The sequence below is a fragment of the Triturus cristatus genome, chromosome 1_2, assembly GCF_964204655.1.
Source record: "Triturus cristatus chromosome 1_2, aTriCri1.1, whole genome shotgun sequence".
NCBI lineage: Eukaryota > Metazoa > Chordata > Amphibia > Caudata > Salamandridae > Triturus > Triturus cristatus.
The window spans coordinates 120,641,540-120,665,690 of record NC_140580.1 but is presented as its reverse complement, the minus strand read 5'-3'; the positions used below and the strand labels follow the sequence as shown (position 1 = coordinate 120,665,690).

The 24,151-nt window shown below is 52.9% G+C and overlaps 1 pseudogene across 1 annotated transcript in view; it reads right to left on the bottom strand.

Moving 5' to 3' along the window:
- Window positions 1–24,151, bottom strand: part of LOC146866933 (lysine-specific demethylase 5B-like) — a 623,554-nt pseudogene that overhangs the window by 331,320 nt on the left and 268,083 nt on the right. Inside the window, exon 7 of the transcript XR_014966711.1 lies at window positions 22,059–22,238. The product of XR_014966711.1 is annotated as a lysine-specific demethylase 5B-like (transcript). The remainder of the gene's footprint in view (window positions 1–22,058; window positions 22,239–24,151) is intronic.

The following is a 24,151-nucleotide window of genomic DNA, read 5'->3' as shown; positions in this document are numbered from 1 at the left end:
TGGGGATATTGAGCAGAACCATCTCCTAGATTTCCAAAACATCCATAAGGAACTCCTCGGCGGCCTGGTTGTTTTTTTTTACAGTGCATCTGTCTCAAGGCCAAGGGCCCCAAGGCCTGAGCATTGGTACAATGGTTCCTGTAGGCTGGCCAAGACTGCCCTGATTAAGGAGATAAAAAATGGTACACTGTCTAGTATCCAGGCTGCGAGGGCCTTTTATAAAAATCTGATTAAGGAGGCAAAATCTGAGTGGGAGGATCTCAGGTGGCAAAACATGAAACAAGCACTAGCAGATCATGACTCGAGGGCCTTCTGGAACATTGTTCGAACTGGTACGGTAGCTTGCAGCCCCTCTATCATTCCCAACCTCAGTGAGGAGGTCTGGCTCGCCCACTTTAAACCCCTATATTCTCTTAGTGACCCTAGGGGAGGATCTGATCTGGTAACCCTGCCTAATGTTATTCTAATGAACCAGATGGACCAAGAAGATTCTGTGAGTCGATCTTTCTCCCTCTCAGAAATAGAGTTGGCCCTTAGCACCTTAGCTGTAGGGAAGGCTCCGGGGCTTGACAGGATCCCTGGTGATCTGTTTAGAAGTGAATTCAAAATTTGGGCCCCCTACATTTTGGTATACTTCAATGCCATTTTGCAGGGCCTTGAGATCCCGGATACCTGGTTGGGAGCAGAAATTATACCCATTCATAAAAAATCTTCCCCCCTGGACCCAGCCAATTATCGCCCCATAAGTTTGATTGACATCTTACAGAAGCTGTTTGCCTGAGTCCTTTTAACAAGGCTGCAGTCCTGGATGGAGGACCATCAAATTCTAACCTCGCTTCAGGCAGGGTTTCAAACAAAGGTCTCTACCATTGACCAATTGTTTAGGCTTCAGTTGATTCACTGGAAGACAGTCAGCATGGGTGCTGGTAATCTCTACTTGATCTTTGTGGACCTTCGGTCTGCATTTGATACGGTCCAAAGGGAAAAATTATGGATTCTGTTATTAGAGATGGGTGTTCCCCCCTACCTTTGTCATCTATTCAAACGCCTACACCAAGGCACTTATGCAAGGGTGAGATTTGGGGCCATTTCCGGTTGAAAAGGGTGTGCGGCAGGGTTGTGTCCTGGCCCCCACCCTTTTCTCCCTTTTTATTAATGGGATGATTGAGCATCTCCCGCGCGCCGCTAATTTGGATTCCCCTATCCTTGCGGGGCGTAGGATACCGGCCCTAATGTTCGCGGATGACACGCTCTTGTTATGTAAATCTTTCATTGGCGTCCAGCGTACATTGGAGGCCTTTTGCTCTTTCTGCAAAAAAAGGGATCTGGAACTGAACCTATCTAAAACAAAATTTATGGTTTTCAGCTCCAAGTCAATCAACTGTCCCCACCCCAAGATGGGAGATGTAGAGTTAGATAGGGTCTCTACCTTTGATTACTTGGGGGTGACCCTCAATGACAAAATGAAATGGGGGTCTCATATGGCGAAGGCAAACCTGAAGCTAGCACAATCAGTGGGGGGTTTACTGAAGGTCTTTAATAACACTTCTTCCAAACCTCTGGGCCCCCCCATGGAAATCTATAAATCCCAAGCAAGAGGGGGCGCGCTATATGGCGCTGAGCTTTGGGGGCATTCTACTCCTGCTTCTTTATCGGTAATTGAGAATTCCTTTATCAGGCGACTGCTGAAATTACCTGCAAGCACCCCCTTAATTCCCTTGAGATGGGATTTAGGTTTAGTTCCTATAGAAGAAATTGCCCTGAATCGCCCTCTCCTGTTCTGGAGACGACTCTGGTCAACACCCGAGCTTGCAAGCTATAGGCACGACCTAGGTGACATACTGGCAAGGGGAAAACTGGAAAAAATCCCTTGGTTAACTTATGTTAAGACCCTTTGTTATTCCATAGGGAAGGGGGACCTTTGGTCCGCCCCGGAAGAGACAAGCCGCACACTTTCTAAGAAATCTTTGAGTGAGGCCCTGTATTTGTATCGGAAGGAAATTTTATTACATTCTTCTCTGGGTAGGCTCACTGACACCTTCCTGGACATTAAGTTCAGCCCCCAGTACGAAACCTTCTTGGATATTATCCAACCCCCCTTGGCAAAGAAACTTTACATTCAGTTTCGACACAGCTCGCTACCTCTGAGGGCTTTTACATGTAGATGGTCTAACGTATCTGATCGATCAAGCACTTGTCCTGTATGTACTGATATTCGTGAAACAGAGATGCATGTCGTTCTTTTTTGCCCCCTTTATACCAAGGCTAGGAAGAAGTGGATCATTCAGCTCTGTAAGTCGAGGGGCCTTAGGGACTACCAGGTAGTGTTTAGAATTTTGAAGTACGATACCACCCCATTGATAGTGTTTGCGATGGCCAAATATCTTCTTTCTATGTGGTTCACCAGGTCCAAAAAAATGCCTTCTGCCCCACAACCCTCTTGATTCCAGTAGTACTATCATTGTCATTATAGAATCTTGTGGTGTAGTGAGATCACTTTGGGCTTTGGTCACAGCTCTAACAAATTTGCTTCCTGTGGAAATAATTTGTTCTCATTTCTCTGTGCAATTTTTTTAGTATAAAAATTTTAATGCTTTCATGGATTACACTCTACTTAATGTTGATTTAATCATGTTTTATTGTACAGAATTATTTATGTCTTTTTATGGTATTATACCGAAATAAAAGCTTTTGACTGACTGATTCAGCCCTGGGTCAATACTTCGAATCAAGTGATAACAGTCGACTTAATTACTGTGATGATTTTTAGACAATATTTTGCCATTTTAAAAGTTGACACTTAGAAAATATTTCATAGAAAACAGTCAATGTTTCCCTATGGCAGAAAATTCAAGTTGCAGGTATAGTATGTGCTTGTTACTTTTGTAATCCAGTACTGGGTGCCTAGACTCAGTAGTGGGACCTTTATCCAAAACAGGTAAGTAATTACGTTTTCAGATATTATACGATTTTTAAAGAATATTTAAACTTTGCACAAATTGACACTTAGAAGAAATTTCAAAGAAAAACTGTCAATGATTTCCTACAGGAGAAAATTGGGTTACTGGTAAGTACAGTTGTAAGTATTTTTCAGAGTCAGTGCTGGGCACTAAGATCCAGCACTGGGAGCTCACTTAAGAGCAGGTGAGTATTTTCGTTTTCGTTACTCTGCTGATTTTTGGTGAATATTTTAAGTTTTGAAAAGTCCACACTTAGAAGAAATTTCAGGAAAAGCCAGTCGATGTTACACTATGGAGAAAATTGAGTTATCGGTTTAAAGGTAAGTACTCGACTGACAGAGTTAAGGTTCTGGGCATAGACTCAGGGGTCTCCCAGGGTCAGGTAGGAACAGTTGGTTCACCCTCAGCGGCACAAGGGTGGCCGGGTGCAGAGAGAGTTAGGCCCAATGTTATCCTATAAGAGGTAGGGGGGCCTTGGTTGGTGGCTGCTGACTAGCAGGCCACGCGACTGTGGGAGATGGGCTCCTGGTCACTTACTCAGGGCAAGTGGGGAAGTAGATAGGTGTAGAGGTTACACTGCCAGGGCCACTCGGGCGGCTGGGTGCAGGGTGCTTTTGAGCCTTCGGGCGCTCAATTGATTTCAATGGGAAATCTCCGGTTTAGAAATAGACTGCAAGCTCGGGGACGAAGATTCTTCATGTGCCACCACCACTTCGAGAGGTAAGTTGGGTAGTTGGAGGATAGGTAGGTACCCCGGGATTGGGCACAGGGGGCCGCGGGGCGCCAGGTGCAGGGGTGCCTTTTGGTGTCGGGAAATCTTACCCTCTGTTGATCGCGGTTGGGGGGGCACCTGGCTCTGAGGCTGCAGGCTTCTTCAGGAGTGTCGAGGGAGGTCCTTGGGTGCCGTGGGGTCGTCCTCGTGGTCTTTGTTCACTCCGGCACAGGCCAGGTTTGGCGGGTGCAGAGTGGGCTGGGTTCGCGGTTCCGGGCTGCTGCCAAGGATTAGAAGTAGATTTTGAGTACAGCCACTACTCATGGGAGTCCCAGTGGGCTTAGAGTCAAGAGGTAGCCAGGTCCTGCGGGGTTTGTGAGGTTGCTGGCCACAAGAGATGCCGGGTTGGAGCAGGAGCAGGTTCGAGGGTCAACAGGCCGGTAGGGCTGGGGCCAAAGCAGTTGATGTCTTCCTCTTCTTAGCAGCTGGAGGGAGGTCTTCTTTCTTCTAGCTCTTCTTCGGATTTCGGAATCTGGAATAGGAAGGTTCAGGGTGCCCCTAAATACTAGATTTAGGGGTGTTACAGGTAGGTGAAGGGCAGGGACCAATGGGTCCCTGTCCTAGGGAGGGTACACCCCCTATCCTGCCTCTCTCCTGTGGGAGGGGGGCAGTAGCATAATCCTGATTGGGCAGGGCTTCCCATCTTCAAGATGGCGAGAGCACGGAGATGTGCTTCACCTCGCCTCCCCCACCTGAGGGGTGGGGTTGGCAGGCTGGCACATCCCCTGTCCTTATTTGGGGTTTCCGGCCAAGCTTCCAGCCAGAGTAGGGGGTTGCAGTGGCCTGGGGAAGCTCACGGAGGCAGCATGCCTTTGAAGCTTCTCCCTGCCCATCCTGGGGGAGGAGATTTAGCACCTCGCCCAGGATGTGCATTGTTGCAGGCCCAGGAGAGCAGGGGCTCTCCTACCCAGGGGTCCAGCAACATGTCTGCTGTGTGGCAGCCTAGGCAGACTCAGAACAGACGAGGATTGAAGGTTAGGTTTTAGGGGGCATCTCTAAGATGCCCTATTGGGTGCTTGGTACATTAAATCCCACACTGGCATCACTGCGGATTTAATGTGCTGAGAAGTTTGATACCAAACTTCTCAGTCTTCAGTGATGCCATTATGGTGCTGTGGAGTTTGTGTTTGACGAGCTCTCAGCACCATGTGCTCTTAAATGGCAGCGCTGCACTTACAGGGCCCAGGAATGGACCTGGGTACTGTAGGGGCACAGGGCTCATGCTCCTGTGCCCACACCACTGGCATAGGGCACCCAGCTAGATGGGTGGCTGATGTATGCCATGGCAGTGTAGGTGGTGGGCATGGCACACAGGGATGTGTGCCATGTCGACTCTTTGTTTTGTCTTGTACCCAGACACCCAGCCTGCAAGGGCAGTGTGTGTGTGTGAGGGTACAGGGCCTCTAAGGGTGGCACAATGAGTGCTGCAGCCCTTAGAGGTCTTCCCTGGTCACAAGGCCCTGGGTACCTAGGGTATCATTTACCAGGTGCTGACATGTGGCCAGGGTTTGCCAATTTGTGTTTTGTGTTTTAGGGAAGGAACATAGGCCCTGGGCACCTGATTGGCAGGAGTCCAGGGCACACTCAGTAAAAGTACATTCAGCAATTAGTGGGGGCATACCATGCAATAAAGATGGCGCTTTCTCACAAAAGGTGCAGGGCCTTTAAGGGACGCACAATAAGTGCTGCAGCCCTTAGGGGCCTTCCCTGGTCACAGTGCCCTGGGTACCTGTGGTATCATTTACCAGGGGCCTACCTGTGGCCAGGGATGCCAATTGGGTTTGGGCTTCAATGCAATTTTAGGGCAGCTGATTAGGAGGAGCCCAGGGCACACTCAGTCAAAGAAAATCAGCAATTCAGCAAAATGTGGGGGCATACCATGCAGAAAGAGGGCACTTTCTCACAGTCCTCTACTCCAAGGCCCAGGAGCGACAGGTACAGAGGTGTTTTTAGGCTGCGGGTTTTCCTTGCAGGGAGCAGTCACAGTAGGGGAGGGCCTGCGCGGAGAGGCTGCAGGCCTTGGTGAATTCACTGGGGCGAAAACACAGTGTACTCTGTCTCTGCAGGGCTGGGGGACCACAATGACACCGTTGGCCCACTTCAACTTGGGTTTGGAGCAAGGTGTGCAGTGGTGTCTTCACCAGTCTGGTTTCTGCTGTCACAAAGTACCACATGAGTCTTTGGGTGCCTGCAGGTTGTAGGGAAGAAGGTATGCTACTTTTCTGAAGGTCTTGGTTCCTGGGTGAAGAGCTGGCAGATCTCCCGAGCTTTGGGGACTCAGTTACTGCAGGAAAAATCGACATTTGGTGTAATGCACAAGTTACTTACTTGTGTAACGATATATCTGTAAGAGACATTAGTTAGTGATGAATTTCTTACCGTAGAATATCCCCAGGCGTCAGACTGGATCCGGAAAGTTTTCATCAGCAGTACCCCTGCGCGTCGAAAGGTGGCATCATGCGGCTCCGCACCTGTCGCTGGCGTCGTAGGCGCCGAGATGACGTCACGGAGACTACTTAGGCGCCAACCATGCGCGCTGACGTCAGTTCTGTGCACGACTTTCTGCGCCAGGAACGCAGAGTCATGCATGAAACTGACCACTGGTGCCATGAAACTAGAGCCCTGAAAGGGATGACCTTAACCCTAGAAATCAGTTCACAGAACGGGGAGGATGGGTGGGGCGGTAAAGAATCTATCACTAACTAATGTCTCTTACAGATATATCGTTACACAAGTAAGTAACTTGTGCATCTGAAAGACACGTTAATGATAGATTCCTTACCTTAGAATAGATACTCCAGCAATACCAACCCCGGTGGTGGGTCTGCGAACAAGATCACACCAGAAAGTCACGGAGAACAGAATGGCCAAAAGAGCCGTCTCTCCGGACTTGCCTGTCAAAGCAATAATGCTTGGTAAACGTGTGCAGCGAGGCCCACGTAGCAGCCTGACAGATGTCCTGCAAAGGAACACCGCGTCCCAAAGCAGTAGTGGCTGCCGCTGCCCGGGTAGAATGGGCACGCAGCCCCACAGGAGGCTCCATCTTAGCCAACAAGTAACATGCTTTGATGCACAGAACGACCCACCGAGAGATGGTCCGTTTGTGCACGACCCGACCCTTTTTGGCACCCACGTAGCCAACAAAAAGTTGGTCATCCACCCGGATTAACAACTGGAGAATTAAAAAGAGAAGGCTGGGGGGCGTGGTCTCGCCGCGGACGATGTGAGTCGCACATCGCTGAGGCTCCGGGCCGCCGCCGAGGAAAACAGCCTGTACAGCAGGGCAGCAGCTGCGGAGACGCTTCAGCTGAGGGGGCCCGATTGGACACTGTGAGCGGGCAGCTGCCGGGCGCCTTGGAGACTCCTGGCTTGGGCTGCGGCGAGTAGGGGCGACATACGAGGCAGGGCACCGGCGGGAGAGACCGCGACCGCCATCTTGGATGTCCGGACCCGCCGCGCTGTGGTGGGATTGAGCCTGACTGACCCGGGTGGAGTGCCGCTGGAGGAACGGCGCGGCCGTGTGGCAGAGCAGCGGAGGCATTGAGGCGGCCAGGACCGACGACGAGGAGGTTCGAGGAGGATCGGGCTCGGGGACGGTAGCGGCCGCCATCTTGTGGTCTGCGGCTGGCCCTGGCCCGTGGCTGCGGCTGCCCGCCTCGTGGCGCCGCGGAGGAAGCGAGCCGTGCTGAAGCCTTGGCCTTGATCTAGGCGCTTGGGGTGGACTGCTGGGGCTGCCCTGGGGACGCCTGGCGCCATAACCTACACCCCACTGCACACGTGGAGCTGCTGCCGCGTGGCGGCGCTGCGGACCCTGCTGCTGGTACCTGGGACCCCTGGACTGGCTCGGCCGGGCCTCGACAGAAGCATCGTCCTGCTGGCTTGTGCGGACGTTGAGCCTGGGGGCGCCGGCCATCTATAGAGCGTGGAAGCGAGGAGCCCCCGCGCAGCCACGAGCAGAACGGCGGACGACGCCTGCGACGACCAGAGCTGGTAGGCCGGGACCTCCCGGATGACCTGGGTGACCGCTGGGGATCGGATTGGAGGCGGGGGCCCGAAGGTAAAGGCGAACGACGCGGGATGTGCGTGTGGCTGTGGCCTGGCGGGCGCCGAGGGCTGTGAGGAGCCGGCCACCACCTCGACTAACCACGCGGGAAAGGCCTGGCCCACACGACGACGGGACCGGGGCCTGGACCGGGACCGGGGGGCGCTCTAGAGGGAGACGCGCCCGGGGGACGACTGGCCCCGGCGCCCTGATGACTGTGTCCTTCTGCTAGCGCCTGCAAAACCTGGGGTCTGTGGACCGGCGCTGGGCTGGGTGAGGTCCGTTACCGCGCCTTGGCCTGGGAGCCTGCTGGTGGCGCTCGCTACAGGCGCGACGGCCATCCCTAGCGCTGGAAGGCCTCTCTAGAGTTGCATCGCGGCCTTGGACAGCGTGGGAGTTCGAACCTGGAGTTGGCGGTGGATCTCGTGGCTGGGGGCGGTCTAGCGGCCGCATAGCTTCGTAGAGCTGGGCCTTGAGAACCTTCTACACTGCGGCACCCTGCGCCACGGCGCTGTTGTATGTGCTCGCCCCTGCGCCCCTGAGGTTCCGAGCCTGGAAGGTTGGGGCTGAACATTCGCCACAGGACTGCGGGCCCTTGAGCTACTTGGGGCTGCTACCCCCATTCACTGTGAGACCGACCCTAAGCGCGGCCGCATCATGACCCGTACAAAGCCGGGGAAAGAGCCGCCGGCAACCCCCAAAGACGCCTCTGTCAAGGACTTGTGGAATAAGCCTGCCATAAGCCTGCCACAGCATCACAGAGCGCGGAGCCATCGGGGGCAGGGGTTTCGACAGCCCCCGTCACGCAATCCTTCATGACGGCGTTCATGCAAGAACTTAAGTCGTAAATTGGGTCCCTCCGCACAGTAGTCCAGGCATGCGTGAAGGACCTTCGGAAGGATGTGGGAGAGCTGGGCGGCCGTGTGGATGACTTAGAAAAGACCCTGGATGCACGCACGGAAAACCAAGAACATATATGGCAAAGATTGGCGACCTTGGAAGAACAGCATGTTGAGCTCCAGATCAAACAGGAGGATTTGGAAAATAGGGGGCGCCGGAACAACATACGCATCCGGGGGGTGCCGCCTGGGGCAGAAGGGGCAGATATTATGTCCTTTGTGGCGGACTTACTTCATGACATCCGAGGGGATGACGACACTTCGCCGCCCACCCTGGACCGCGCCCATAGGGTTTCAGGGCCGATGGGGAGGCCGGGGCTTGTCCCTGACATCTTGACACGGGTTCATTTCTTTGTTGAAAAGGAAGCCATCCTAAAGGCGGCCAGAGGCAAATCCGAAATCCTCTGCGGGGGAAAGCCCATCCAATTGTTTCAAGACTTGGCCTCCACCACTCTCCGGCGCCGTCGGGACTTCAAACCCGTCACTGACAAATTGAGGGAGCTCAACATCCGCTACCAATGGGCCCATCCCTTCGCCCTCATGTTTCAGTGGGAGTCCAGGCGGCGGGTGCTGCGCTCATACCGGGAGGCGGCCCAGCTCCTGCAGATTCCCGATTCACCGCCAGCCAGCCCCGCGCGGCGCCCTCCCAAGGTCAGGATCCCGGCGAAGCCACAGTGGTCCACAGTGCGACGCCCTAGACACCCATCGTCGCCGGAGGGAAGCAGGGCCTCCCGGGACAAGCAAGACATTATCGAACATATCAAATCCCTGGAGGGCTCCTCCTCGCCGCTGGGCTCACAGGCCTCTGCCCCTAAGTGACCGACATCACTGCGGAACATCTCACCTGACTGCAACTAAACAACTGAGACAGCTGAGACGCCTGGAGGTATGGCCGGCTGTGGGCTGCATCTCTCCCCCATTGCTCGACGCCTTGGACACCTCACTCGGAGGCGCACCACCGTCTCCTCTACGGGGCGCTGTCTCCCAGGCTTGGGCGGCGGCCCGGGATGGACCCTCGACACCATAACTCTGCGGTTCAACGATGGCGCACCCCCCCTCCTATTTCTGGGAGAGTGACATCTCCGAGACAGCCTGTGCCGCGGTGCCTGGCTACTCTCTTGACTGGAATAGGCTCTTCCGGCCCTGTTGGCCGACTACAGGTTTACATGGTTGTATTTGTTCTTATTTGTTTCCCTCAGTACCCTTTTCCACTCATTCCCTTTGGCGGGGGGGTCGTGTTTATGGGTTGGATGCTCAGGCGGGAGGTGCCCTACTGGGGATTTTACGACAATGACTACCACCTCTCCCTGGAAGATTCTCTCTCTCAATGTGAAAGGGCTCAACTCTCCCAACAAACGACGCCTAATCTGGCGCTACCTGCTCCTGCAGAACCCCGACATCATCCTCCTCCAGGAGACACATCTCCTCAAGTCTGACGTGGGCCGGATGGCGCACCCGCGCTTCCCCCTTCAGTTCTGGTCCTCGGCTCTCTCGAAGACGGCGGGGGTGGCAATCCTGTGCAGGGCAGGGATATCCCGGGGGGATGCCAAGGTACATAGGGATGCGGAGGGGCGGTTTATGCGGGTGGAGATCAGGCGGGGCTCCCGCGCTCTGACATTGTGTAATTTGTATGTCCCCAACCAGGGTCAGGATCTCTTCCTGCGTCGGATCATCAGGGAACACCTTGAGCTGGTAACCACAGACCTCATAGTCGGGGGGGACTTCAACTGGGTGTGGGACGCAGAGCTTGACCGATGTGGGGGCGCTTTTCACGGGGTGGGGGCCATGTCTGCGGCGGTGAAACGCTCCCTAACCGCCCTAACCTTAGTGGATGTCTGGAGGTACCACTCCCCGGGGTTACGCGACTATACCTTTTACTCCCATGTTCACCGCACTTACTCCCGCATTGACCTCCTCCTCGTATCGCACTCACTGCTCAAGGACTCCGTCTCGGTGTCCCACTCCACCATCTCGGTCTCGGACCACGCCCATGTAGAGCTGCTTCTACGGGAGGGTCCTCCCCACCCGCTGCGGCCGCGCCGCTGGCGTTTCCCGGACCACGTCCTCCGGGACCCAGTGGATAGAGAGGAGATACAGACAGCCATTCTGGCATATTTTGAGGACAACGACCTGCCGGGGACCCCTCTCCCCCTTCTTTGGGACGCCTTCAAGGCCACTATACGGGGCACTCTCACAGCCTTGGCGGCCGCTCGGGCGCGTGAGGCCCAGCTTTATGAGACGAAACTCACGAGGGAATTGCAGGTGCTCGAGCAGATGGACAAGGAGCGCCCGCTGGCGACGCACAAGCGCCGTTTGGCCGTTCTTCGTGGGCAGCTCCGCGCACACAGGGTCAACAAGGCTGAGCGCGCTCTGCTTGCACTCAAGCAACGCTATTATGCGGGGGGCGACAAGGTGGGCGCTGTTCTGGCGCGACATTTGCGGACACGGGCAGCCACGGCGCATGTCGCGAAACTACAGAAGGCGGACGGGTCTTGGGCCGTTGCGGAATCGGCGAAGCTCCAAACGTTCCACGACTACTATGCAGCCCTCTATACTGGCGACTCCCCTGCGGCGGAGCTGGTTGCGGAGGCCTTAGACACTTGCCACTGGGACCCGTTGAGTGCGTATCAATCCGGGCTTCTAGAGGACTCTATCACCCCGGCAGAGCTGGTTGACGCCCTACGCGACCTCCCGCTTGGCAAAGCGCCCGGCCCGGACGGGCTCCCGGTGTCGTTCTTCCGCGCCTTTTTACCGTAATTACAACCGTATCTTTTGCGCCTCTTTAATTCCTTCGAGGAGTCGGTAGGGCCCTCAGCAGATATGGCAATGGCCGACATAACTCTCATCCCGAAACCCGGGAAGGACCACACGCTGTGCTCCTCCTACCGGCCTATTGCCTTGCTGAATACTGATTTGAAACTCTACACCAAAATCCTAGCTAAACGACTTAGCCCTCACCTACCTAATCTCATCGAACCCGACCAGGTGGGGTTTATCCATCAACGCCAGGGCGCAGATAATGTACGGCGTATTGCGCATATCGTTGGGAAGGCCCAACACTGGAAGATCCCGGCCTGCCTGTTGTCGCTCGACGCGGAAAAAGCGTTCGACCGGGTTGACTGGACTTTTCTTCGAGCAGTGCTGCGAAAAATAGGCCTGGGTCCTAAGATGGTGGCGCGCATTATGGCCCCGTATATTTCGCCGATTGCCAGGGTGCGGGTGAACGGACAGCTCACACAACCCTTTCCCATCTGCAGAGGCACTCGACAGGGCTGTCCCCTATCGCCCCTGTTGTTCGCCCTGGTGGTGGAGCCCCTGGCCATTATGATTTGGCGGTCCCCTGATATCTGTGGTATATCCCTTCGCGGAGTGCAGCACAAGATTGCTCTCTTCGCGGATGATCTCCTTCTCACCCTCTCCGAGCCCCTGCGCTCACTGCCGGAGGTACACTCGCTGCTCCGCACCTACGAACGCGCCTCTGGGCTCAAAATTAACCATGCCAAGTCCTGGGCCCTTAATATCTCGATCCCGGCCGAGGAGCTCCCAGCGATCCGAGCTTCGGCTCCGTATCAGTGGGCGGACGCGTCAGTGCGATACCTGGGTCTTAACTTAACCCCAGACCTGGCCACTTGGACGCAGGCCAACTGGCAGGAGTACAAAAACTCTGTCCTCGCTGATCTGCGGGCATGGAGGGCCTTGCCGCTTTCCTGGTTGGGCCGCCTCAACACAGTGAAGATGTCGATATTGCCGAAGGTCCTCTATCTGTTTCAAACACTGCCAACTCCGATTCCGGAGCATCAAATACAGGGGCTCCAACGCGAACTCAACGCGTTTGTGTGGGGGGGGAAAAAGCCACGGTTCTCGAATAAAATCCTGAGTCTCCCCCGGGACAGGGGTGGTCTGGCCTGCCCCAACCTCCTCGAATATTACTGGGCGTCGCACCTTCGCTGTATCCTGGAGTGGGGGGCTTGGGAGAGTGAGAAGGTGTGGTTTCATATGGACAGGGCAGTCACCTGTCGCCCGCTTTGGGACCATGCCTGGCTCCCCCGGGCGGCCCGACATCGCAGCGCTTACATGGCCGTCCCTACCAAAACGGTCCTGGAGATCTGGGATAAAGTGGCGGTGAGTAGGGGCTTGACCACCTTTCCATCCCCGCACACCCCGATCGCGCGAAACCCGCAATTTCCGCCGGCATGTCGGACGCCTCACTTCGCGAACTGGACGGAGTCGGGCTGTAGGACGATACGATACCTGTTCCTCGGTGACTCTCTCAAAACTTTTGCACAGTGCAAGCAGGAGTTTGGGCTTCTGGACGGTGACAACTACCAATACCTACAACTGCGGCACTGGATACAGGGCTCGTCCCTGATGCCGGCGGCCACGCGACCCTACACGCAGTTCGAACAGCTAGCGCGGGACTTCGGCAACTACAAGGGGCTAATATCTCGCATATACAAGGTGCTGCAGCACTCGCACCGGCTTGACCCCCATCCGTATCAGACGAGATGGCATTCCTCTACTGGCTCGGGCGTCACTCCTGCCCAATGGGCCCGGCTTTGGGGCGACATCCCTAAAATCCTGCGTAGCATTCCCCAACAAGAATCGGCCTACAAAGTAATGACCCAATGGTACTACACCCCCGCCAGACTCCACAAAATGTTCCCTAACTCTTCTACCCTGTGCTGGCGCTGTACTCAGGCGCAGGGAGACTTCATTCATATTTGGTGGACATGCCCACTTCTGAAAATCTTTTGGAAAGAGGTCCTCAGCCATGTAAAAAAGGTACTCGGGTTCCCCCTTCCGGAGGATCCGCTGGTGGTCCTTCTGGGAATTAGACCAACAACCCTGAGAGCCATGACGGGTCGGGATCGGCACCTTAGCCTCCACATGCTGGGCGCTGCAAAACAAACAATAGCCCTTTACTGGAAGAAGCCAGAGTCGCCCTCCGTTAACGTGTGGTTTACTCGTCTGTGGCATGTGGTGGCGATGGAGTCTCTCACGGCGCGTCTGCAGCTCCGAGACGCCAAATATAAAAAGCTCTGGAAGCCTTTGGTAGACTACCTGGGGCGGCTAGAACATGCTCGCTTGCAGCCGCCACGACTTAGAGCCCTGAAGCTCTTTGACGACGTGCTGGACCCCACGGACCCGGGAGGGTACTGGAATCCCGCAGAGGGTGTATAACCCAATCCACTAGCGAAAGCCGGCCTGGAAGGACGGGAGGAGAACTTGCTATTAGCGGACCACACCCTGAAAGGCCCCCATCTGAGGATGATAATTGAGCGCACATCCCTTCCCCCTCGCCATGACTGTTGCCCTTTGCGATGGTCCACACCCCCTCACTTTTTCCCTTGTTCTATCCCCCTGGTTGTTTGGTCGCTGCATTGGCAATCTTTGATGCAGGGATTGGGGCGACATCCTCGCCCTGGCATGGCGGCGGGATATCGGGGTGGAGGGTTTAACCCCTAGTTACGCTTGCAATAGGAGACAAGCCAGCAGTCGACTTGCATACTGCCCTGTACATCATTGATGAAAGTTCCTGGACTTGTACAGCGTCTCTTCTAGGCGATATTCGCTATAATATGCTGTGACTCTTACATTGCACGAATGGGGCGCCCTTGCAGTCTTACCCTAACGCTGCCTGCCCGGCTGGCCCGTGACAGTTGTGACATTTTGTTAGCCATGGTCTCCAGCCTCTAGGAGCTGCCTCTGCAGGGTTGCTGGGCGGGAGGTTTACTGAGGGCTTGGCGTCACTAAGGCAAGAGCCTCTGAGAGTGAATATCTCTGTGGGGGCCGGCTCCTGGGCTATTGATAATGTTACTTGTGTTAATGCATATGCCTTTGCTCCTGCTAATGATTTGTCACCTGCTGCCGGCCATTGTGGTTGTAGGCGAACAAGCTGTGTATGGACTTTTGCACGACCGTTAAAATCAATAAAAGTTGGTTCAAAAAAAAAAAAAAAAAAAGAGAAGGCTGATCTGGAAGCCTTAGAAAGCCAGAAATGGCTGAGAGATAACCCTTGATAGTGCCCAGAGCAGAGCCCTGCTGGGCCAAAGAGAGAAGGAACAGAAGGACCTCGGAAAGAGGGGCAGAAAGGGGATCCCCAGCCTTTGCTGTGCACCATGCCACAAATTTGTTCCACCTGCAGGCGTATACTGTCTTAGTGGAGGGACTCCTGGCTGCCAGAATAATATCACAGACAGGAAGGTCGAAAGCTGTCAAATGTCGCCGCTCAATATCCACGCGTGGAGGCTGGACAGGTTTGGGTGGAGGACCGTCCCCTGCTGCTGCGACAGAAGATCTTCCCGAAGAGGCAGTCGGATCGGGGGATCGATAGCCATGCTGAGTAGCTCGGCATACCACTATCTTCGCGCCCAATCCGGAGCCACAAGGTTGACTTGGGCCCGGTTGCGCCAAATCTTCTTCAGCACTCTGGGCAGAAGTGGTATAGGCGGAAAGGCGTACAACAGACCGCAGCTCCACTCGTGAAGAAAAGCGTCGCCTAGCGAGTGTCGCCTTGGAAATTCCAATGCGCAGAACTGATGACATTGCGCGTTCTCTTCGGTGGCGACTAGATCTAACCAAGGCTCTCCCCACTGCAGAAAGAGACCTTGTGCCACGTCCGAGTTCAGACGTCATTCGTGATCCATCATGCACCGGTGGCTGAGTTCGTCCGCCCTGGCGTTCAGAGAACCTGCCAGGTGTTGAACCACCAAGGTAATGCCTTGATGTTCCAGCCATGTGCAGAGGCGGAGAGCCTCCTGACATAGGGTCCACGACCCCACCCCGCCCTGTTTGTTGCAGTACCACATGGCGGTGGTGTTGTCCGTGAACACCTGCACTACACTTCCCCGTACAGAGGGAAGGAATGCCTTCAGTGCAAGCTGGATCACCCGCAGCTCCAATAGGTTGATATGAAGCCGGGACTCCGCCAGAGAACAGAAGCCTCTGATCTCCGCCTCTCCCATGTGGCCCCTCCATCCCAGGAGGGACGCATCTGTCACCATTGTGTGCTCCGGTTGGAGAAGGGAGAGGGATCTGCCATTGACCCAATCATGATTCGTGAGCCACCACTGCAATTGTCGTGCAGCGCCCTCCGAGATCTGGACATGATCGCACAGGTTGCCCCGATGCTGTGTCCACTGGAACTTCAGGTCCCACTGCCGAGCCCGCATATGCCATCTGGCATGTTGCTCTAGCAGGATGCAGGAGGCCATTAGGCCCAGGAGCCGGAGAGTCATCCTGACTGTAACCCGGGATAGATGCTGAAAGATCGGAATCATAGCCTGAATAACTCGGACTCGCTGCTCGGGAGGATAAACCCGAAACTGCGTCGAATCCAGAACCGCTCCGATGAAGGGGAGCTTCTGAGAGGGACTCAGGTGCGACTTCGCCACATTGATGGAGAACCCCAGCAAATGCAGGAGGTCGGCCATAGTCTGGAGGTGGGATACGACTGCCTGGGGCGAGCCCGCCTTCAACAACCAGTCGCCGAGATGGGGGAAGACTGGAACTCCTGATCTGCGCAGATGAGCTGCGACCACCACCATCACTTTCGTGAACACCCGAGGGGCACTGGTAAGGCCGAAGGGGAGCACGGCAAACTGAAAGTGCACTAGGCATACCGTGAACTGCAGGTAACTCCGGTGGGCCGGCAGGACGGGGATATGAAAATATACGTCCTGCAAGTCCAACGCTACCATCCAGTCTCCAGGGTTGAGGGCAGCCAAGACCTGAGCCAGAGTCAACATCTTGAACTTCTCCTTCCGGAGGAAGCAGTTGACGTTCTTGAGGTCCAAGATGGGACGCAGGCCCCTTTTTTCCTTCTTGAGGACCAGAAAGTAGTGGGAACAACAACCACGTCCTACTTCTGGCCCAGGAACGCGCTCGATGGGCCCCTTGGCCAAGAGGGCCATGACTTCCTGCTAGAGAAGCGCGAAATGGTCCCCCGACATGCGGTGGAACTGAAGTGGCATGGCTGGAGGGGCAGTCTCGAAGGGGAGGGAGTAGCCCCTTCGGACGATTTGCAGCACCCACTGAGTGAGGTAACGGAACGCCAGTGAGGAAGGTGATGGCGGCACCTGCCGTCCACCAGCGTGGGGTGTGCCACAAAGCTCGGACTAGGAAGGCTTTGAGGCGGATGCTATGGGAGCTGAGGTGGACTGACCCGCACGCTGGCCCCCTGTCCCTGCCGCGGCGGGCACCACGTCCGCGCTGAGGTTGGTTCTGCGCAGGATTCTGGCTGAACAAACGTGTTGGGCGCCCCTTCCGAGGCCACGAAAGGAACGAAAAGCAGACGTGGCCAGGCGCGTGGTGAAGAGGCCTTGGCCGTAGCCCGGGAGTCCTTAAAACGCTCCAGCGCACTATCTGCCTTATCGCCAAACAGGCGAGTACCATCAAAGGGCATGTCCATAAGAGAACTTTGAACATCCCCTGAAAAACCAGTGGACTGCAACCAGGCGTGACGACGGAGGGCCACTGTTGTGGAAATCGCCCTACCCAGTGAGTCCGCGGTGTCCAGTCCACACCTGACGGCGAACTTTGCCACATCTTTCCCCTTGGCAACAGCTTGGGAAAGCACTGTCCGACACCTCCTCCGGACACTGAGCCAAAACCTGCGCAACCATGTCCCACACAGAGGGGGAATAGCGGCCCAAGAGGCATGCAGTGTTCACCGACCGCAGCCCTAAGCTGGCAGATGAAAACAGTTTCTTGCCGAACTGTTCCAGCTTCTTGTATTCCTTATCCGGGGGAGCGGTAGGGAATGCGCTTTGGGAAGTGGAGGCCTGGATGACCAGGATCTCTGGGGTTGGGTGGGCACACAGAAAAGCAGGTTCACCCGGGGCTGGGCGATGGCGCCTGGCCACATTCTTATCCACGGGAACCCCCGTGGCTGGTCTAGACCAGGTGCCCATCAAGACGTCAGTTAGGGCCTCATTGAACGCCAGCAGGGCTCCAAAGAGCTTGCCGTCAGCTGAAGTACTTCAGTGAGGAGATTAGTCTTAAGGGTCACTGTAGGCAGGTCAAGGTCAAGGGCCTCAGCTGCTCTACGGAGCACCACAGTCTATGAAGAGACCCCCTCCATAGCCACAGCAGGAGGAGAAAAAAAAACAGGGTCAGAGGAGAGGTCAAGGCAACCGACATCCTCTAGCTCTTCCGTCCATTCCTGGTCCGACCCGCGCTGCTGTGCGAGAGGGTACTCACACCCTTCCCAGTGGTCCATCTCCGTGTCACAATTAAGGTCCCAACTAGGGGCAAAATTGTCCGGAAAACCTGGCAAAGGCGGTGGCGGAACGAACGGAGCCGCCGCCCGCAGCGGCGACGGCAGCAAGGGAGGGCCCTTGTGAGAAAGTGCCCTCTTTCTTGCATGGTATGCCCCCACTTTTTGTTGAATTGCTGATGTGCTTTGACTGAGTGTGCCCAGGGCCTGTGTTCCTTCCCTAAAACTGCATTGAAGCCTAACCCCAATTGGCATCTCTGGCCACATGTCAGCCCCTGGTAAATGGTACCACAGGTACCCAGGGTCCTGTGACCAGAGAAGGCCTCTAAGGGCTGCAGCACTTATTGTGCCACCCTCAGAGGCCCTGTACCATGACACTCACACACTGCCTTTGCAGACTGAGTGTCTGGGTGCAGAACAAAACAGAGACTACATGGCACACATCCCTGTGTGCCATGCCCACAAACCACTGCCCTGGCATACATCAGTCACCACTCTAGCTGGGTGCCCTATGCCAGTGGTGAGGGTACAGGAGCATGAGTGCAGTGCTGCCATTAAGAGTATATGGTGCTGGGAGTTTGTCATTACGAACTCCACAGCACCATAATGGCTCCACTGAAGACTGGGAAGATTGGCATCAAACTTCTCAGGACATTAAACCCCCACTGATGCCAGTGTGGGATTTAATGTAAAATGCACGGCAGAGGGCATCTTGGAGATGCCCCCTGAAACTCGAGCAACTTCCAGTGACCTGACTGAGTGGCTTCTTAGGCTGCCACCCCAGACATGTTTCTGGACCCCTGGGTCGATAGCTTGCTGCTCTCGGAGGCCTGAAACAATGCACATCCTGGGACGAGGTGCCAAGCCTCCTCCCCCAGGATGGGCAGGGTTCACGAAGGAGAAGCTTCAAAGGCATGTCGCCTTTGTGAGCCTCTCCAGACCATTTGCTGCTTTCAGCAACTGGTCCCCACTGGTTCTACCCCCCCACTTTGGGCGGGAGAAGCTGCGGGAAAAACAAGTGAGGAAGAGAGGTGTGCCCACCTCTGCCAACTCCACCCCTAAGGTGGGGGAGGCGAGGTGAAGCATAACCTAGAGTCCCCGCCATCTTGAAGATGAGGGGGGACCCAGCCAACCAGGGACAGGCTCCTGCCCCCCTTCCACTGGAGAGAGAAGAGTGGCAGAATAGGGGGTGTACCCACCCCAGGGAAGGAACCCATTTGTCCCTGTCCTTTACCTACTTGTAACACACCTAAATTTAGTATTTAGGGGCACCCTGAACCTTCCTTCCTCAGAACCAGCAACAACAAGATAAGAAGAAGGACGAAGAGCCGTGCAGAGCTAACAAGAGGACGACGCCCACTGACTTGGCCCCAGCCCTACAAGGCTGTCTCCCCTCGAACCTGCGAAATCCCAGCGTGTCCAGCAGACAGCAACCTCACAAACCCCGGAGGACCTGCCTGCCTTCACTTTCCAGACTGTTTCTCCCGTGAACACCGGACGTGTTTAAACTGCAGCTCCTAGTGCCAGCCAGGAACCGCGAATCCAGCCCCCTCTGCACCTGCCGAACCCGGCCCGAGATCGAGTGAAAATACACCACGAGGAGGTCCCCCTGGAGATCCTGACCCGAGATCCAGCGATCCCTGACCTGCCTCAAGCCTCCTGACGCCTGCAGCCTCAATCCAGAGGACCCCCCCCCCTACCAGGACGTCGCAAGACACCCCTGCACCCGACGCCCCACGGCCTTGTGTGCCCAAACCAACAGTGCCTAACCAACCCTCAACATCCCAACTTACCCCTCGAAGTGGTGGTCGCTCCTGGAAGATCCTCGTCCCCGAGCCTGAAGTGTTTCTTTGTCCCAGAGAATCGCCATTGAAATCAACAGGGCACCCGACCTCAAAACAGCACCCTGCACCCGGCCGCCGTAGTGTCGCTGAGGGTGCACCTTTGGTGCTACTTTAGTCCCCAACTTGCCCTGAGCTTAACCCTAGGAGCTTTGCTCCCACAACCCCGTGGCCTGCTTGCCAGCAGCCACCAACCGGAGCCCCCCTATCCTCCATAGGATAACATTGGTCCTCAACACTCTGCACCCGGCAACCCTAGTGCCACCGGGGGTGCAACAGCAGTGCATCACTGACCCTGGGGGACCCCTGAGTTTTACCCCAGAACCCTAACTCAAAAGACCGATTACCTACCTGGAAACCGGTAACCTCTTTTTCCTCATAGAATAACATTGGCACTTTTTCTCCCAAAAAGTTTCCAAGTGTCGACTTTTGAAAACTGAGAATATTCCTAAAAAAAAAAAAAAATCACCCGATTAACCAAAACGCATTTTCTCAACTGTTTTCAGGAAATGTCCCAGTGCTGAATCTAGGTATCCAGCACTGAGAAAGAAAAGTAACGTTAAAGTAACTTACCTGCAAAGTTAATTTGCTCCCATAGGATAACATTGGTGATTCTATGCAAAAAAGTTTCGAAGTGTCAACTTTTGAAATACAATAATATTCTTTAAAAATCGTACCTCTAACTAAAACGTATTTACTCAACCGTTTTCAGGAAATGCCCGAGTGCTGAATCTAGGATCCAGCACTGTGTTAGAAAAAGTAATCTGAAAAGTAATTAACTGCATTTTTACTCAAAAAGCCTATTGATTCCTATGTACTGAGTCTACTAAGTTTGTGCATTGCATTGCAACCCCTGTAAACTCGAATTGGTACAAAGTCCTACTATCTTTTGAAAGTATTCAACAACAGCATCTTGTAGCTGAAAAGTATTTACATGCTTACCTGTGCCAGGCTTGCTTGGTTTTAGAAATAAAACAACAGTATATTTTTTTATACAAAACAATTGGCCTAGAGTTCAGTTCTTGAGTGTGTGAATTCATTTGCTGACTGAGTGTGTACATCAAATGCTTAACATGGTCCTCTGATACTGCCTTACTACTCGACCAAACTACCACTTTAGAGAGTAAGGTTTTATCTAACTTTAGCCTCTGCCAAACCTCTGGGGACTGTGGACTCTGTACACACTGAACCTATTTGGGAACAGAGCCACTTTCTCACACTCATTGAGCGCGATCTTACGTCAGGATACTTTTAAGGCTGGTCCAGGGAAAATACTTTTAAAGAAAACCTAGAGAATGCTTTGGAATACTTCCAATGTTCTATTAAACTCCTGCAATCTTGGTCCCCAATACTCTTGATGCTTTTCCTAAAAAAATCCACCCCAAGATTGAGCTTTGATACTGATGAGGCTTACTGTTTACAGCTATCCCACTATAAGCCATTTTAGCTAGAGTACAATATAAAGTGAGTTCAAATTATCTGAGATTTTCATTAGATCATAAGGTTAGCCGTCGTATTTTGATGTTGCGATTGAGGACACTACCACTAAAAGAATTAACTGGCAACTGGGGTGGCACACTGGATAAAGCTGGCCTCTGTGATCTATGAGGAGGAGGAGGTATTCAAGATTTGGTACATGTACGGTTTGTTTGCCCTAACAAACTCCTGGTTGAAGCACATAGCTGTTTTATAAAACCTATTTGTATTAAATAGAATATCTCTAGAATTATGGATCTGATTGAATTATTAAGAGCCCCCCAGATGAATGTTTATGTTATAAAGTATTTAAATTTTTAAAAACTTGTTCACCACTATTTTAGAGCAGTTTAATCTATGAACGACACTTCCTGTATACATTATATTTTTTTATATTGTGGATATCTGACGAGGTCTATAGCAATAAAATTTGATTTGAAGTAATACATTCAGTGTCAGGGGACCTGGCACACGGGAATGTGTGTCAGGTCATGTTTTCATTTTTGTCTGCATCAAAACATGCAGCCTACGATAGCAGCCCTGTATGAGTTTGGTGACGGGTCCCTGAGAGTGACACTGTGCTACAGCACTTGGGGGACACTTGTTTGTACCCAAGGTCTTAGGCACCAGAGGTACTATTTAATAGGGACTTCTAGAGGGTGCTAAAGGCATTGCCAATCGGGAGAACCATTGTCCTGTTTTGGGAAAGAGATTTGGCACTGGTGACCTGGTTAACAGGAACACAGTGCACTTCTAGTCAAAATCACATGTACCAGGCGAAAGTGGGGGTGTCCATGTCAAAATGGAGTACTTTCAAACAACTAATACATAGAAAGATTTAAATGACTCACCTCCAGTAAAGAGAAGTTTAAGTCCGGAGTCAGGAATGTACTGGATGCACTCTCATTCCAAGCTTGGACCTCTGACACCAGGGACTCCAGTCGTGGTAATGAATCCAAATGCACTGGGATACTATGACCTCTTGACACTAGTTCCTCCAGGTTGTCAAGCACTGGCACACGCCCGCTAGCCTAGACACAAAAGTATCAGTCACTAATCCAGACTCAAAGAATCAAAACTAGGTTCACTACATGCGGGCACAAGTCAATGGTCAAGAATATTTCAGCACTACTACGGATCTTCATTTAAGTTGTCAATTTAAATAATCTTCATTTAGGTCATAAATTTAAAGTGACAAAATGGAAATCTAAATATATTTGTACAAAGATGAAAATCTACATTTTAAGGACTTCCATTATAAACTAGAAAACGTATTCCAATATGTTGTTCCATTATAATCTGAAAAATTTACTTCAATCTGTTACACCCTACACCATATCGTTTCCTAGGTTCCTTCACAACTTCAGACACTTTGTAAGAGTACGAGTACAGCAGGTCTAAAAAATATTTAACACATTTACAGAATTCCAAATAACAAATACCAGGCAATCATGCTTGCAAATCCCTGCAATGGCATTTCGTTTAAACCATAAAGCTGGCTCTCGCATATCAGTTTGTGCTAGATCATACCCAGCTTTCACATATCTTTCATTTAATGCTGAATTTGGCTCACCTGTTGATACTGTACATGTACCTTCTCTGAGAAAAGACTGTCTGCTTATGGCAAGCTAACCAGGTGTAAGACACACAAATTCCCACTTCTGCTTTTTAGGCACCAGACTTTCCAACTTTTGGTGTAGCAGTGCCAGAGTTAACATCAAGTCTGAGGCAGTTGTTTGGCAAGAGTGGTTACTGACCGCCCTACCAGGCTGTGTGGGACTGAGAAGTGACGGCATGTATTCTAATCAGGCTGAGGCCTATTCACCCGTGCCTCTGTGAGAATGTGGATTATCAGTTGGGGTGGTTGTGAGACGTCACCAAGTAATAATGTCACTATTCTGTATCAAGTCCAGTTAGGTTTCTTAAAATTAAATCCTTCCTCAGTCCTGGGTAACCATGGCACAGAGCAGTCAGGCTAAACTCAAAGGAACAAGGGTACAGCATTCATTAGTACAAAAACAGTTAAGTCGAAAACACAACACAATAAATAGTCCACTCCATTTTATAAAAATAGGAATATAATTAGCAATTTAATGAGCAAATAGACACCAAAAGCAAAAATCGGATTGGGGAAAGAGAAATATAATTTTTAGGAATTGTCTAGCACCAAAAAGTGCTAAGCGGGAACCAAAGGTTATTGGTCGTGCTAGAACAGGCCAAAGTGAAAAGCTATGGTCGACAGCGATGGAGTGCGGGTCAGCTACGGGCACCAGGTTTGGCCTGCTGGAACGGTTACCTTTAAAGGAACTCGTTCGTTGGCGGGGCAGGCTGCCGGCTAGATCTGATGGAGGGCTCGACAATGTGCGTGTGTGTGTGTGGGGGGGGGGCGGGGTCAGACCTATGGGCACACCTCGGTCTCCAACCTCCAGGCTTTGGGCACCCTTTGTACAATTAAGTTAGGTTCATGGACCTTAAATCTCATTAGACGAAGTTTGTGTCTTTTAAAATGAGTCTGAAAAGCTCAAAACACACTATTTTGTGGCTGTTTCTATGAGAAATTGTTATTTCATACTGCTCAGTATGTATTGGAGGCACCCACCTGGATGATGTGAGAAGGTTCAAGCATGTGAATCTATGAAAAAATCTATGTTGGAGAAGGAAAGGTTTCTTACCCATGTTGGAGAAGGAAAGGTTTCTTACCTGTAATCCTAGTTCTTCTTCAAGGGCATCTCCATTGAACTCATAAGCACTGGATAGTCCTGCCAACTATCCCAGAGAACTTATAATATAAAAATATTCTTGTTTGTGGTTGACTGTTAATTCTTCTCTACAAGAGACAATGAATAAATGAGACTCAAAATTCATCTATGTCTGCTGTGAAGAGGACATCTTAACTTATGATGCAGCAGGCAACGTGCATTTCAAATGACAGTATCCAGCAGAC